This window comes from Spea bombifrons, chromosome 5 (assembly GCF_027358695.1).
Source record: "Spea bombifrons isolate aSpeBom1 chromosome 5, aSpeBom1.2.pri, whole genome shotgun sequence".
NCBI classification, from domain to species: domain Eukaryota; kingdom Metazoa; phylum Chordata; class Amphibia; order Anura; family Pelobatidae; genus Spea; species Spea bombifrons.
In genome coordinates this window covers 33,765,793-33,782,846 of record NC_071091.1, presented here as the reverse complement: position 1 = coordinate 33,782,846, position 17,054 = coordinate 33,765,793, and the positions used below count along the sequence as shown (strand labels likewise).

The 17,054-nt window shown below is 36.9% G+C and overlaps 1 protein-coding gene and 4 non-coding genes across 5 annotated transcripts in view; 1 reads left to right on the top strand and 4 right to left on the bottom strand.

Moving 5' to 3' along the window:
* TPK1 (thiamin pyrophosphokinase 1) overlaps window positions 1-17,054 on the top strand; it is a 186,980-nt gene that overhangs the window by 164,765 nt on the left and 5,161 nt on the right. The window lies entirely within an intron of this gene.
* Window positions 13,910-13,982, bottom strand: TRNAK-UUU (transfer RNA lysine (anticodon UUU)). The gene has a single exon. It is a non-coding gene; the product is annotated as a tRNA-Lys (tRNA).
* Window positions 14,703-14,775, bottom strand: TRNAK-UUU (transfer RNA lysine (anticodon UUU)). Its single transcript has one exon. It is a non-coding gene; the product is annotated as a tRNA-Lys (tRNA).
* Window positions 15,780-15,852, bottom strand: TRNAK-UUU (transfer RNA lysine (anticodon UUU)). The gene has a single exon. It is a non-coding gene; the product is annotated as a tRNA-Lys (tRNA).
* TRNAK-UUU (transfer RNA lysine (anticodon UUU)) lies at window positions 16,405-16,477 on the bottom strand. The gene has a single exon. It is a non-coding gene; the product is annotated as a tRNA-Lys (tRNA).

Sequence of the window (17,054 nt, the reverse complement as noted above, 5' to 3'; positions counted from 1 at the left end):
TGTGATGCCCGACTGCTGCGATTCGGGATGTTTGGATGCTGTCACTAAGATGAAGTCCACTTTTTTCCATTTTGAATTTGTGCAGTGTATGTTGTGTGTTTTTATGCATATCCCAGGTTAGAGGAGTTATTTGGTCACCATAAATAGAGTTTTGATCCTCACAAATGCCGGCGTCGCTCTTGATCCTTGATTGACACAGAGTTACAGACAAAACTGAGGAAATACTAAAAACCAGAACTGTTGGAGACATTGACATTTGGGAACTGTTGCCTTAGAGCATTTGTCTTCCCTATGTAATCATCTATGAGTATGTTTTCCATTTCTACTGAAAACTTAGAAGATTTATAGCAGGGTTTCTCTTCCTGTGTAAGAAATCCAACATAGACACTGCAAAGAGGACTCATTATTAAATACAGTATATACACTGTAGGACACCATTCAGCACCTTTTTGCCCTGTGAATGGTGTGGGGGGGGGTTAGTACAAAAGTGACTTGTTAAGAGAATAAATTTTCAAAATGCAGACATTTTGTGCAGCTAAAGTTTGGTTTAAAACCTGTTTAAAGTAACTGTTTAATAGTGTGTGTTCTTGTTGAAAAATAATTATAGACATTTTTTTATTACAATATATGGAATCATTAATTAAAAAACAATTCTCAAATAAATTAAATAAAATACATAGGAAAAATAAAATTCAAGGTCCATCCATATGAGCAAACAATGACTTTATATAGGGCAAGTAGCAAAATTTCACAAAGGATTTCAATTTATAGACTTTTTTTTCAACTAGAACACCAACAGCCTTCAAGCCAGCATGGTACAACTACTAAAATGGAGTTTGTGACTTGAGTCAGAAGGTCTCTATAAGCACCAGGACTGTGATGTACATTTGAGGTCTATAAAATCATGTAACTTAATTCTGTGTAGTGTTTTACCCATCCTTCTGGTTATTAAAGGGTTACAGCCAAGCTGAAGCTTAACATTTTTGTAAGTTTAAATAACCCTGGGCTTTTAACAGCTCTGCAAATAAGGACTGTAATTTTCTAGAGCACTTTTGCTAAATCATCCAGTGTCACATTATTAAGATGCTGATAACGAGAGCCTTGCAATGTTACTTATAGTAAAGCATTTAAAAAACAAAATGCTTCAGAGCCTCTTCTGCTCAAGACACTTTCTGTACTTGTCACTCAAGTAGTTAGAAGGTAACATTTGGCTGTGGATGGTTTACTTGATTAAAATGACGCCTTTCAGAGTTATACAGTGTTGGGAAAAAGTATTTGTCCCCTTCCTGATTTCTTGTGTTTTTTCTTGTCGCATTTAAATGTTTCAGATCATCCATTTAATTTTAATATAAGACAAAGACAATGTGAGTAACTGTCATGCCCCTCTCACCCTTACCTCCTCTCCCCAGCTGTCCTCCGTCACTGCAGGCCTTCCAAAAGCTCTGCGATCGCGCTAGCACGGTAGGCCAAAACTGCAGCCTAAAGTTCCTGCAGGGAGGACTTCCAGGTGTTGCGCAGCATAATGTTGCACACCTGTGGAGGGGAGGTGAAGCCTGTCTCCATCATCAACTATCCAACAATAATGTTCACACGCGTAAACAGTGAACCAGGTGCTGTGGAATCACTCCTCTCTGGCGACCAATCCAGTGAGGAGCTTGTTCAACACAAGGGAGGAGTAGATACCTGCAGCACTATAAAACCCCCTCAGACTGTGCCCACTTTACTCCGGTGTTCCAGAACTTTGGTTCATGTATGTCCTTGGACTCCAGATTCCTGTTCTTCTCTGCTCGCCTTGCTACAGACCCTCTTTTGGATTCTCTGTTATTTGACCTTTGCCTCTCCTATTGGACTACCCCGCTTGTCTGTTTCCTGACCCTAGCTTGGACTACTGTTTTCTCTGATCTGATCTCCTGCTGCATAACCTAACTGCACTTCAGCTTTAGGACACAAACTGATGCCGGACATTCTCCTTCAGGAATTTCTAGGGCAGAGCAGACTTCATAGAAAGTGATGGCAGATAAGAACGATTCGGCCCATCCAGTCTGCCAGTGTTCTTTCGGTCTTTTTCTTTTTGTGGAATTGTGAACACTGACCTTAATTTAGGGAAGTGAGGCCTGCAGTTTACTATATGTTAGACTGGGTTCTTTTGAGACCTCCTGGTTGAGTCATCAATGCACTCATGGAGGAATTCTGGTAGGCCAGCCTCTCCTGGGAAGGTTCACCACTATACATGAAATAATTTTTCATTGCATTTTGTGTTTCCTAAGGCTATCTTTGTCTTATATTAAAATTATGATCTAAAACACTTAAGTGTGAAAAATATGTAAAAATAGAAGAAATTGGGAAGGGGCAAATACGTTTTTACAGCACTGGTGTTATTCTACCAATACTTTTAAATAGGTCTGTAAATTGTTTCTTTTCGTAACTAGGCATAAAAATGACCGAACCCCTGAGAAGTATAGAATACTATGTGCAGGTTTGATTATTTTCTTCACTAGATTTGAACTGAGTTGTCTTTCAACTGTGGACATCTCGATGTTTTTTTTTTTTTTTTAAATGGATAATCATTGAAGAGGGCAGCAGCCAATTTCAGGAGTTCACTGTCGTCAGATGACAAGGACTCTTCAGCTAAGCACAGTAATTTATGTTGATAAATTACAGCTGTCACTATGTCCAAGTCACTTTATGAAATGAGTTTCCAGGAGCACATGCATGCTGCATTCTGAGACAGACATCATTTCCTGTTTAAAAGTGAATGTTATATAAAATGTAAAATTACATACATGTGGTGCAATGCAATAGCGAAAAAACTTTGATTTATTGTTCATAAAAGTAATTACACTGTGGGATATATATGATCGAAATTCTAAGAAACTTTAGTTCAAGACACTTTTAAATGCAGAAAGAGGCACCTTTATTTTAAAGTTTATTTACTTAAATATGTAAGCAGATATGTAATTTTATTTTATACATGTAAAGGGTTAATCACACAAAAACATTGCCAAATGTTTTGAGAAGCTTATTTTATTTTTTTACAGCAACATGTCAGTGCCTAATTTAGTGCCACATGAAAATTAAATGTTGCAAACAAAAATTGTGTATAAGGTGTTGTTTCCTGTGAAAAATCTGGAAAAGGGTTTAGGCATTCAAGAGTACTAGCATTCGAGGGCGTACCTAAAATATTTGGCACCCGGGGCAGATCCTTATGTGGCACCCCCAGAACAAAAAAATAATGTTTGTCACGAATATTTATTTCACAAATTTGTCTCTGTCCTGTTCGCTGTCCACGGAGAAGTGGGTGAAGACTTTTTGGAGCAGTGGACAAAAACAGAAGAGAGAAGACAGAAGAACAAGAAGATGCAAAATAAGAAGCAGAGTTGCGCAGCACAGAGACAGGGAGGTGGTAGTGGAGAAAGCAGGGAGACATTCTCAGGAAGCGTGAAAACAAATGAGGTAGAGAATGTGGGGTGTGAGAGAGTAAACGAGTGTGAAAATTTAAATGTAAACAGCCCCCCGTTTTTCATCAGAATAGAATGGTCCAGAAATGGAATTCACTGTCCGAAAACTAAGTCTATGATACACTATTTCTTGTAACATGCAAGTCGGGATGCTGGTGGGAAGTCCTGCTGACATCGGCGAGTGATCCCACTGAAGCCAGTGGGCGGTCCCGCTGAGTCCCACACGCAAGGGAGGCTTCCACAAACCAGAGATGACCCAGAAAAGCAGGGCTTCAGCAGAGTTCCCAGGTATGGCCAGAGGTCAGGCTATACTATAAATACTGCTTAATATATTTTATTTTAGACTGGTTTTATCTTCTCATGTTGCAGGATGATGGTTTATACATATTAAAATACTGTATACCTATTTTTTTTCAATTTCAGAAATTCTAGCAAGCCAGTGATTGAACAGAATAGTTATTTCCACTGTACTTTGTCACTAGGGTCAGTGGTTAACTTACCGAGATATTACAAATGAAATGAAGGTCTGTGTGAAGCTATTCATTAACATACCACACAGTTTTTCATTTTGAATTGGTATTCTATAATTTAAGACATTTTCAAGAGTTTTGTAAATGCAGGTCTGAAAATTTATCTTTCAAGAGTGCAGGCACAACTACTGTACCATAAAAGCTATAATGCAATTGGAATATTTTATTGAGGTTTTTTAATAGATTTATACTTGCCTTATGTGAGAAATATTCTGCTCGTAATCTTTCGGTCATAGGGAGTTGAATTGCTGTGCGTTATGTTGTGGTATAGCATAGACAGATAGTGAGAGGAAGAGAAAGTCGGGCAAATCTGTTAAACTCGGAATAAATTTTGGAATAAGAATAGACAGGCATACCCCACATTAACATACACAATGGGGTCCAGAGCATGTATGTGAATGAAAATGGACTTAAAGTGAAACACTACCTTTTTTCACTTATTAATGAATGTACAGCACTGCAATCATCAGATCATTTCCACCACAAAATGCTCAAAACACGCTCAGAAGAGGAACTGACGTGCTGGCGACATGGTGTTATGTGTTCGTTCTTGCGAAGCAAATGAACATAAACAAGGGAATGGTTGTGCTGCAACTATGTCCTTACTCGTGAGTGTCCTTAAAGTGAATGATCCATAAAGCTGGGTATGCCTGTAATTTAATAATTACATGATGCCGATTAAGTTGTTCCTATAAATTGTCATACTGATAATTCCCTGCCAAATGGTTGAGCTATGAATATATCTCTAGATCTATAGATCTAACTAGCTCATCATTTCTTGTAGCTGTTGCTTAAGGGTTAGCGCCTTGAATGATTAACGGATTTGTCTCTCAAGTTTTGTGTAAAATTGTATACCTGTACAGGGGTATAAGGCCTACCAGGGGGCAGGTTGACAAATAAAAGGAAAAACAAATGTTTTTCTAAATCATAGCTTTTATTAAATATGAAAAAATACTTAACATGAATTAATATTTACTAGTAAAACTTTTTTCTTATAGGGTCGTCTTATATTCAGGCTTTTTCTTTTTTCCTAAATTAATTTGGGGGGGTCATCTTAGGCTATGCCATGATATAAGTGATTCTCATCTACAGTAAAAGAAATCAATAATTTTATAGATATTTTTAAAAATTGAGATAAACAGAGATGGAAGCTATATAATTTTAAACTAGTGTTAAAACCCTTTATTATAGTAGACTATTTTTAATGCTTCTTAAACGGAAAAGGATTGAAGCAACTTGGCCCTGGAGTTATGACCTATATGAGGAAGACTATTGCAACCCCCCAGCATGCCTTTATGAAGCTCATTGGAGTTGTAACATTTTAGAGGTTGCAACTCTGTATATATTTTTTTTCTCTTAGTGAAGAATTTTCTATCTTTGATTTTACCCCTATAAATTGAGTTAATCCTACGATAGATTCAAGACCTAAATGTTAGATTATACATTCATTCTTTTGTGCATTCTATATTGTTTGCTTTTAAATCTTGAGCCTGTTGGAGATTTTCAAAGTTGAAGAGAAATCTCAACAAATATCGCAAGTGTCTCTAGCAGTCCCACTAAAATGTGAGCGCATTAGCTATCATTATTGAAGGGCCATAAACTATAAATGCAGTACACAATATTCTGTTTGTTTTACATTGTCTCTACATGGCGGATATTTGGAATTGAATTGAAATATCAAATATATAAACGGCTGGGAAAATATTATTCAGTCACTCAAGTGCACTGCATTACTTTCTTTTTTCTGCTACTGTAGTTTTATATTATTATGATTTGTTTATTTAAATGATGTTAAAATAGGTTTCTACCCAGTCTACAATGTATCGCAGTGAATCTTGAAATCAGGTAACTTTAAAGCACTGAGTGGGTTAACTGCATTAGATATTGATTGAGATTTTTTTTCCAGCTGAGCTGCAAGGCCCCAAATGATGGTAATTTAGACTTCATTCCCTTTCAGCTGTTGACTTTTCTGAGTGAGAATGACTTGACATTAATAACCTGAGCTGTAGCAGATGATGACCACAAGCTTACATGTCAAGCCAGCAGCTAACAACAGTCATTTTTGGACACAACTTAATTCAAAATGGATTTCTACCAAATACTTTAGAATCTGACCCAAGAACTATTTATAGAGGCAATCCATGCTCCCAAAAAAAAAGCAACAAGATATTATTTAAGGTTTGTGTTATTTACAGTGCTTATTTGAACGATGGAAGAAATAAATCACATAAAAATAAAAGATAATTCTTTTTCCACGCAAAGGGAGAGAAAAATGCACTTGATGTGGCCCAAGGCAAGCTAGGGCAGAACCAGAATCCCAGCTCAGCTAGGGCACAAATTTTGAATGGGAGCTGGTGTACTTGACTTGCGCTCCTCCCTTTTGAGTTATCAAACTACTAATTGCTTAGTGTTTACTAGCCTTAAAAAGTTATGTTTTGTGCTTGTGTACAAGGAAATGTAAGCTTTCTTGTCTGCTTTGGTATTATCAAACAGTTGAAATGTTTTTGTGAGCTCGATAGCACTGTTTCAAAAGGGGGGGTACAAAATTTCCAAAAACGGTGTACATAATTTATCAGTAATATGTACACACAGTAACACACACTGGTACATAAGGAGAAGATGGCCTGTCAGTACTTGAACCAGCAAGCATGATAGTTTGTGCACCTTCCGGTTTCGCCACCAGGGGGCTCTGTGGTTGCTGAAATTCAGGTCTTTCTTGTGTGCAGTTTGTCACTGGTTACTGACACATATGAGGTCCATCAGACAATTTAGGCCCTGCAGCACTGTGAGTGTGTCTTTTGATCTTTGTATTTGACCCCTGGCCGTGGACTCTGACTATGTTCCTGACTTTGTACCTGGCCTGATTGTGATTATTTGGATTTCAACCTTTTTTTTCTAGGACGGTAATAGTGCTTTGGATTATCCTTTAGCACTGTGTTATTGTTCCTTCTGTGTATGCCCTTGTCTTGCCAGACCTTTTTCTGCCAGTTCCCCAGTCTGTCTGCTGCCAGTTCCCCATTCAGTTGTCAGTCCGGTTCCTGTGGATGCAGCCTAGGAAGAAGCTTAAAGCTGCAGCAGACAGCTGTCTGCATCCAGGTGTATCTACACCTGTCTGTTCCACGCAGGGTCCTGATCCCAAACCTGTACCTGCACAGAGACACCTACCAGACTTAGTACCCACAGTCCTGACATGGTGCTTCTTACAACCTAATAGGAGGTTGACAGACAATGAGACAGAAAGTTAGGGGGTACTTAGATTATGGTAATTGAAGCAAATATCATGTGGTCTGGAGAACGTGAAGGTGGGTTTTTTTTAGTTATAATATATAGGGAAATGGTTGATACAATGAAGCAGTAAATTCAAGAAAACAGCTAAGGCACAGATGAAATCTTGGAGCTGTGAGTGGGAAGACGTGGTGAAGAGTAGAGTGAACGTGAAAAGGTATTTATAGATAAGAATAGATATCTATTTTATCTTGTTTAAGTCTAAGTAGGCAAGAAGGTATTCTGGAGGGTACTGGGAGCCATTGGGACTTAATAATTTAAGGACAGTATTTCATTCTGTGCCAGTGGGTATTTGATGCAGTAAGGTTGTTTTGTGAATATTGTATTTCCACTACAAAATACTCTGTGTATATCATTTGCATACTCTTAACATGGCAACAGTATCACAATACTATAGTGTGCTAGGCTAAAATAAGTCCTGGAAAGTTCTCAAATACAAAATCCCCAAAATAGCACAAAAGGTAAAACAAAGTACAGGTACAATGTTAGTCAAGCACCCTAGCCCCACACAGCCAAACTGTACATATAACAAAGATGCCAAATAATAAGTAAATGATCAAACAAAAAAATGTTTATAGTATACAAGCCCTAAGAAAGATATTAATAGACTATTCCAGCATTGCTGCCTTAGAATCTCAGAGAAATGTGCCACAGAGCGACAGCTCAGTTGAAAGAGCTTCTTTCGCTTATTTTGTCCTGAGATTTCTTCTGCATCTTATCTTACAGTTGCATTATAAATATAATACTTATTGGCAAAAGTACAAACATTTGCTTTTACAAAACTATGAAATGGATAGCTGCTTGAATCTCAATAAAAATACTCATCAATACAGACACCTAAAGCTGATTTTACAAAAGTTTTGTGAATATAATGTATGATAAAAATTATAATCTGTAAAATATAATATAATTCAACCTACAAACATCTCCTCAACTCTGCGTTTTTGGATTCAAAATGTAAACGTACTTTAGGTACAGCAGTCCTTGGCGGGTGATTGTACGTGGTGGGTAATTGGGTTCTGTTTGAGTGACACTTTGATTCTATGCAGCAATGAAACACCATTACTGTTCTGTCACTTACATTTCTCCACAGCTTGCCATTCAAAAGGCTCTGCTGTTTCTCCTTTGAGCCGTCTGTGATATACTACATGCATAATATTTTCAGAGGCAACGGTGTGATGCAGTAGTACAAAGTTGAGTAATTAGCAAGAATAACAATAGCACAGGAATCACATATCATTGAAAATGGTAATGCTACAGCTGCAAAAGTTTAACCCATTGCTTGGCTAACATATCAGGCATTAGTGCAGCATAGGTTAAGAGCTAGATTTTTTAAGAAAATGTTTTTAAGAAGAAACTGGGGACATATTCTATGTATGTGTATGTATAAGTGTGTGTGCGTGAGGGGTTAACAGCAGGGCATAATATGCTCCCTTCTTCCTCTGTTACTTAACCTAGTCAAAACAATAGTCAGCTGTGCTTAAATATGAAAGTTTCCTGAAATTCTCTGCCATTCCGTCAGATGTCTCTGCACCTGTAGAACCCACTTTCTGCCATAGACACCATTTTGTGCAGACTTGGACTGGGCACTAAGTGTGCAGACTTTGACACACCTGGGTGTGAATACAAGCCTACAAGCATTGTAGTGACATGCCTATGTACAATATATTTATTCATATTAGTAAATGTGCCAATGAGCCAAAAAAAGGTGTTACATGAGTTTTCAGCCAATCACAAAGCACAGAGCAAGGGCTTAAATATGAGAACGTGAACACACACTTATATAACCAACATTAGTAAGAATTTAGTAGCATAGAGGTTTTAGTGCACTGGCAATTTTTATGGACACTCTTCCTGAGTTAAAAATGACAGATACTATGCTAAACATTAGCATAATAACCATAATATTACAGAATGAGCACATTCTTTTTCACTAGTCACATCTTTTGCATTCTTTTGCACGTTAATTGTGATTGCAATTTTGAGAAACTACCAAAGGGGCCCTGTGTTGTCTATGAAGTAAAGTCTCGCACTTTCCTGGCAGATTGTGTCTGAAGTAGAAATATGTCAAACTCCTACCAGAGAGGAGACAGCAGCACCTGTCACTGTCTACAAATCATTACTGCTGAAAAATGTCTCACGCTCAATCATCACTGTTCAATCTAAAAGTTTAACAGAGCCGCGCTGCTCTATGTAGCCGAGTGATTCCGCTTTACTTGAATCATATGGGGCTATGTTGTGCATGGTTTCTTATTTTTTGTGTCTGTACACGCATTGGTTCTTAGGATTGTATGGGGGTCATCCTGAAAAAATACCCTTCCCCCAACCACAAGAGAATTTTTAAAACAAATCTATAATCCAACCATTTTTGTCAAGGACTCTGGAGATGTCATGCTTACCAAGTCAGACTGGTGGATAGAAAAATATCTCAGGGCAAGTGGGGGTCACTGGCAACAGTTTGAATGGAACCGTGTCAAAGGCCTTGGCAAAATCCAAATAGATTACATCCACTGCAACACCTTAAGATGATTGAACAACACTGCTCTAGAATATTTAAATAAAAGTTCCAAAGACTTTCCATTTTTAAGAATATTTCTTAAATGATTTTTTGTTGTAGTGTGGAGCCAAAACATAAAAAATCAGTTGGACAAATAAAGTATCTTGTTGATTGTATTCATCCTAAATTTAGTCTCTTGTGTGTCCTCTACTAGGACCTTTGTCTATGTGATTCAAAGTTGCTGAAAGCCATAATTACTTTTCTGATATTGGCAGTTAATACACATTTGTACACCCTACAGAAAAGAATGATTGGCATAAGTAAAAATATGCAGGGATGAATCTGATATAAATTAACCTACAGCTGAGCATTGATTCATGGAAAGTTTATTGATTATCTTTTCATCCAAAATAAATTATGCTTGTTTTCAGGCACACAATCATCGATTGTAAAGCTTTTTAAAATATTTCCTTATTAGAATTCTTTTATTAGATTGACTTTCCTTTTGCCTTTTAAAAACAAATCTTGACAATTGTTCCAGTAAAGAAAGAGCAACTTATGTAATGTTGTAATTATTGTGATCAAATACAGAAGTCACTACACTTTTAACAGTACATTTATTTGGTAGTTCAGCAGGAGTTTACTTCCCCAATACTGTCACATGTACTAAAATCTGGAATCTTCTACCCTATTACATATTACATGGAAACCAAATATAAACTTTGGGGAAGACATTACAGTATTTCACTAATCTCAATTTATTGCATATTTCCTTCATCTCTAGTTGTGGTAGATACGTCATCTTCCCATTTGCCTTCATAGGATTTGGAGGGGCAAAATCTCGCAGCCAGACTAAATTCCAAGATTCATTTAATTTAACCTTGGGTAAGGCTGGCACCTTCTGACTTGGGGGGGACAGGAACAACTGAGTGGCCCCACACCCCCTCCAGTAAGATATACCAGATAAGAATATAACACCTATACATGTACACACTTACTTATAACCCCTAACACTTACACACACTAAAACATACATTACACTTCACTTTATTAATCACTCCTTATACATCACCATACCTTAAATCATCACACATCACACTCTTGTGCACACTGTGTAAGCAACCATGATACAATGGTATGTAACATTGCAGTACATGACCCTGTTGCACTCCCGCTTCCATGAGTGGGTTGGTCCAAGTCGTACCTGTCCTCTTTAAAGAATGTTGGGCCTGCCCAAGGGCAATTGCCCCTGGGGCAGCCGGTCTTTCATTAAGACTAAGAAGACAACCCGGTGAAAGTTCTTAGATGTCAGCGCTCCCTACCTAGGAACTCTTTTAGTTCTTCCCTGCCTTCATCCACACCCTCAATTTGGACACATGAGATGTTTGGAGATAATGCGATTACGCATGTCAGCTACAAGCAGATTAATATAGAACAATACTAAATTACTTATATATTAGTTTTATTATTTATATTTATATTTTTGTTTTGCACTTGTGATTGTTTGCACTGTTTCAGTTTATATGAAAGTATTTTTATTTTGTAGTTTCATGATATTTATATACAGTCTGGCATTTAGTTCAACCCCGTTACAAAAAAAGAATCTGCAGAGGCACGCAACAGATGTTAAGGAAAGCCTGACAATAAAAAAAAGACTGTAATTTTAAGAATTAATATTACATATCAAAGTAGGAAAAATGTCGTTGAATGCAAAGTTTTCCCAAGATTTTTTTGTGAGCCAAGAACCAATGCTTTTTTTAGTGTAGTAAAGAACAAAACTGTTTAACTCAAAACAGTGCAGGAGGTTATGTGGTAGGTCAAGTCCTTGTTCAGCTGCGTACTTTTAAGGCATAACTGTGGTGAGTTCCAATATTAATATGAAATAATTTATAATCTATCTTTATCCACAGCATTGCTTCCAATGTTTTACTATTAAGTTAAATTCGCCAAACATTTTGCTTTTCACCCCTCTTTGTAACCCATTTATGAAACACATATCCCTGTGTCCCTCAGTGTATCACAATGTTCGACAGCTTTAAAATAATATTTGCAGAAACAGAAAAACATTTTACATCTTAATTTACCTAAATACAAAATTAGGTTCTTTTTTTATATCTAAGTGACACTAATAAAAAATAAATTTTCTTGGTGAACATTTTACCTAAGTATCTATAAAACCTCATTTTAAAAAGTGGTTAAAAGTGCTCAAAGTTAGTTAACAGCTCATATTCAGTTTACTAGGCTTGTCGTGCGAGACAGGCTTCTCCATTTTTGGCTTTATTTTTGTTTAAAAACTCATGACACGGTGTAATATGTAATGTGTTGTTCATCTGAGGTTGTATTTACCTAATAGAATTTAAAGAGGGTTTACTTCCTTTTTCTATATATACTCAACGGGACTAAATCTCTGGAATTTAAGATCCCTCGGCCTCTCAGCGCTGTCAATTGTATAGCAAGCTTGTTACCCATAAACCACATGAAAGATAAAGGTATTGTATTTTATTGCACTGGAACTCCAACATGGCCTGCAAGAAATACTGCAGTTCCTCTTATCTTATTCAGGAAATAATTTTGAGAGTGCTGTGAAAAATGACTTTTACTTTCAAGACTCACATAATAGAGCTGTTTGTTATGTTGTAACTGGTTAACCAAGAGAGCTGTAGTAACTCCCAGAGATCACCCAGTATCCTCCTGTTGTCCCCGGAATCACATCCAGCACCTGTCAGCATGCACACATTGGAACTCTGCTATGTGTACCCAATAAGTAGACACAACTACCTTGAACTGAGTACAGCAGGAATGAACAGCTTATTGATGTAAAACATAGACTCGTATATCCACAGATCTTCATTAACATAAATTAACATTTATAAACAGGTACATGTAGACAACCCAACCTTTAATCCCCTTAAATTACTGAATCTCCCCCTGGCAGCAATCCTGTTAATGGGATTAGTTCACACAATGGAGTTCCTGCCTGTGCAATCTTTGTTTGGCAGCCAGGCTGGAGCCATCTCTGACTACCTAGGGGCCTTGTATGACAGGTCATTCTGTCACATATGTAACTTCAAGATTATGCTGCATCCCACTTATATTGCGCATACTGGTCAAATTCCCTTCTCCCATCGCAGAGAATGTGGAAATAAGGACCTTTCTTCAATCAATAAATCACATTCCAGTATCGCGTGCTCTTCAGAAACACAAAATGTTACATTTAAAAGTTCAGAACAGATCATATGAATATAAATTCAAGCAACATTATTGAGACTTTTCCCCTAATTGATCAAGACTGCATCCCTGGACCCTCACATTTTGATTATCATGGATTTCAGACTGATCTGTCTGGGGAGGACTTTAAAAATATTTATCCAGTTAATGTTTCCCAAATGTCCCACTGCCATTAATCATATTTTTGTTCTCTGCCTTCTCAGTGTCATGAACACTGACCTTAGCTGAGGCAAGAGAAACCTGTAAATCCCTAGGTGGCATCCTAGGGTTGTTTATTACATTTTGGATGATTTTATGCCTTCTATAATAGATCTTGGCAGGACGACCACCTGTGCTCAGATTCACTGCTGTTACAAACTGTCTCCTTTAATTTAATGATAGATTTTTATTTGGAAAGGCTAGCGTAAAATTGGCAGAACTAATTGTTTACCAAAGTCAATGACCATCTTACCTTAATAATCCTTTAATTGGTTTATGTTTACTGGTGAGGGGGGCTTTTTTTGACACATCTTGTATGTTTGATTAGCTAACATCTACCATAGCACATCAAACAAATACAAAAAGAAACAAACTGGTTTTATTGGTTCTTCCACACTAATATCTCACAAGATTTGTCATAGCTTACTCATATTTAGATTGCACAAATTCTGTATTTACATGAAATAAAACTATATTGCCCGAACATTCTTTCTTCTTTCTCCACTTTTCCCTTTAGCTCTCTTCTCTTTCTTGATCCCCTCTGTTTTCTATTATGTTATTGCCCCCCATACACAAAAGCCTCAAAAGAATCCCAAACAAGAGGTAAAATAATGGAAATCAGGAGTAACTGAATTCAAGCTGATACATTGAGAATATTTTTATTATTATTTTATAAACTACAACTTTCCTGTGTGTTTGAGATAAAAGCAAGCCGCCCGAACAGGGACTTGAACCCTGGACCCTCAGATTAAAAGTCTGATGCTCTACCGACTGAGCTATCCGGGCTCTTTACAAGCAATGTTAGATCATGTGACTCAGCTCTACGTAATTGCAGAGGAATTCAAGAATGATTTTATTAGTCTTCAACATACTTGTATATAACTCCTGGGGTATGGACTACAAAGTGTATTAATAGGTTTTCCAAATTTCTGTTTGTATATAATCTATGCTGACTAACTGCGTAATAGATAACAAAAATGTTAAAATACATGTATTCCTGTTCATTAGATAAAATACTGCTTTACCATTCCACTAACGTGTATTTTTTTATATATATATATATATTTTTCTTTAAAATAGCACCAAACTTTAAAGGTGCCGCCTATAATCGAGCCAATATGGTTATATTTTATTTATATTTTATAATATATATCTTTTTTCAAATCACATGATTCAACTCCATGGCAAGTCTCAATACAAGACATCCCAGGCTATTCAGTGGGGAGATCGGGAGAACTGATACCCTGGAATAAAGAGATGGTACTCTTACTTTTATCGTGCATGTGACTTGGTTCTTATTAGTCAACCAGTTTACATTGAAGCTAGACTTGGAGGCAACACCTCTGTAAAATCCCAAACAATATCTTTAGAGGCGTCAAGAGGTAAAAAAAATGTAAATCAGACTATGTCAGGAGTAAATGAAGTCAAGCTGATACATTGAAAGTATTTTTATTATTTTTTTTTTATAAACTACAACTTTCCTGTGTGTTTGAGACAAAAGCAAGCCGCCCGAACAGGGACTTGAACCCTGGACCCTCAGATTAAAAGTCTGATGCTCTACCGACTGAGCTATCCGGGCTCTTTACAAACAGTGTCAGATCATGTGACTCGTCTCTACGTAATTGCAGAAGAATTCAACTCTGAGAGAAGAATGATTTTATTAGTCGTCAACATACTTGTATATCACTCCTGGGGTATGGACTACAAAGTGTATTAATAGGTTTTCCAAAGTTTTGTTTCTATATAATCTATACTGGCTAACTGCGTAATAGATAACAAAAATGTTAAAATACATGTATTCCTGTTCATTAGATAAAATACTGCTTTACCATTCCACTAACGTGTATTTTTTTTATATATATATATTTTTCTTTAAAATAGCACCAAACTTTAAAGGTGCCGCCTATAATCGAGCCAATATGGTTATATTTTATAATATATATCTTTTTTCAAATCACATGATTCAACTCCATGGCAAGTCTCAATACCAGACATCCCAGGCTATTCAGTGGGAAGATCGGGAGAACTGATACCCTGGAATAAAGAGATGGTACTCTTACTTTAATCGTGCATGTGACTTGGTTCTTATTAGTCAGCCAGTTTACATTGAAGCTAGACTTGGAGGCAACACGTCTGTAACATTTCACACTTTGCAGAGGGCCATAGTTGGAGTCCCAGCTTCAAATGAGGAATTCAAGTTGGCACCACGTTTCTATACAATCAAGTTAACCCCTCTCATGCTCTACCAGGTAGAAAATGAATGTATGTATTACACAAATAGACGTGACAGATGGGTCCTAGAATTGTGTATTTACTACTCAATACTACTCAAAATCCCTACAGTGAGTGAGGAGTACCAGAGGCATCTGACAGACATTGCTATAAAAATCAAACGAGCGAGTTATTGTCCCCACACAAAACCCTCAAAAAAATCCCAAGCAATATCTTTAGAGGCGTCAAGAGGTAAAAAAATTTAAATCAGACTATGTCAGGAGTAAATGTAGTCAAGCTGATACATTGAGAGTATTTTTTTTTTTTTTTTATAAACTACAACTTTCCTGTGTGTTTGAGACAAAAGCGAGCCGCCCGAACAGGGACTTGAACCCTGGACCCTCAGATTAAAAGTCTGATGCTCTACCGACTGAGCTATCCGGGCTCTTTACAAACAGTGTCAGATCATGTGACTCAGATTTACGTAATCGCAGAGGAATTCAGCTCTGAGAGAAGAATGTTAGCCTTGAACATACTTGTATATGACTCCTGGGGAATGGACTACAAAGTGTATTAAGCATTGTTAGTAATTGTGTGGTTACATTTAATGTGGTATATAGTTGCACTGAAACTTTTTTTAACCCCTTAAGGCTGTGTTTTACTTTTTGTACCCTTTGGGACCGAGGCTGTTTTAACTTTTGCGGTGCTCGTGTTTAGATGTAATTTTCTCCTCACTCATTTAGTGTACCCACACAAGTTATATGTTGTTTTTTTTTGAAGACAAGAAAGGCTTTCTTCAGATACCATTTGTTTGATCATATTATCTCCTTTCCCATAAAAAAAAAATGATGATGAAAAATTTTAAAAAAACAAATTTTGTGACTTTTACCCGAAAAATATTTTCACCTCCTAAACTTTTAAGTTGTATTAAGGATTGTTAATAATTAGGAGATAATGTTGAATGCAGTATGGACTTGTGTTTGAGTCAAAAAGTAGCCGCCCGAACAGGGACTTGAACCCTGGACCCTCAGATTAAAAGTCTGATGCTCTACCGACTGAGCTATCCGGGCTCTGTTACTTATGATGTGACCATCTTTGAAGCATGGGTGTGAGTATCTGCCATTGTATGAGACATATTGGTGTATTATTACCACTTCTACATTTGTAGTACTGATGTATGCCTTTAAGTGCTAACCTTCATGAGCATTTTGTTAAATGTAGCTTTGCCCTGCCGTTTTTGCAACATAAATAGTGCACCTGGATAATTCTTGACAAAACATCCAAAAATATTGCACCTGCTGACTTTGCAGACCTTAAAATAATAAATTTAACTGTGAGGTGGATTCATCCAAATAAGAAATATGCATTTCTGCTGATTCGGCATATTTAAGCCATTAATCCACTTTGCAGGATTTTAATGAGGCTACTGATTCGGCATTAGGTTATCTTTTATTACACAGTATGTGTTGAATGCTAGAGGTTATGTTGTTCTGTTGTTCTGTACTTCTTATCATTAATAATTATGTTATAGGCTTTGCCAAAATTATCTAGTAATCAACAGTCTATAGGAAGATCAAACCAAATGCAACACTGAAGAAGGATATTATGTCTAATGGGGGATATAGGTTCCTAGGTATTAAATAGATT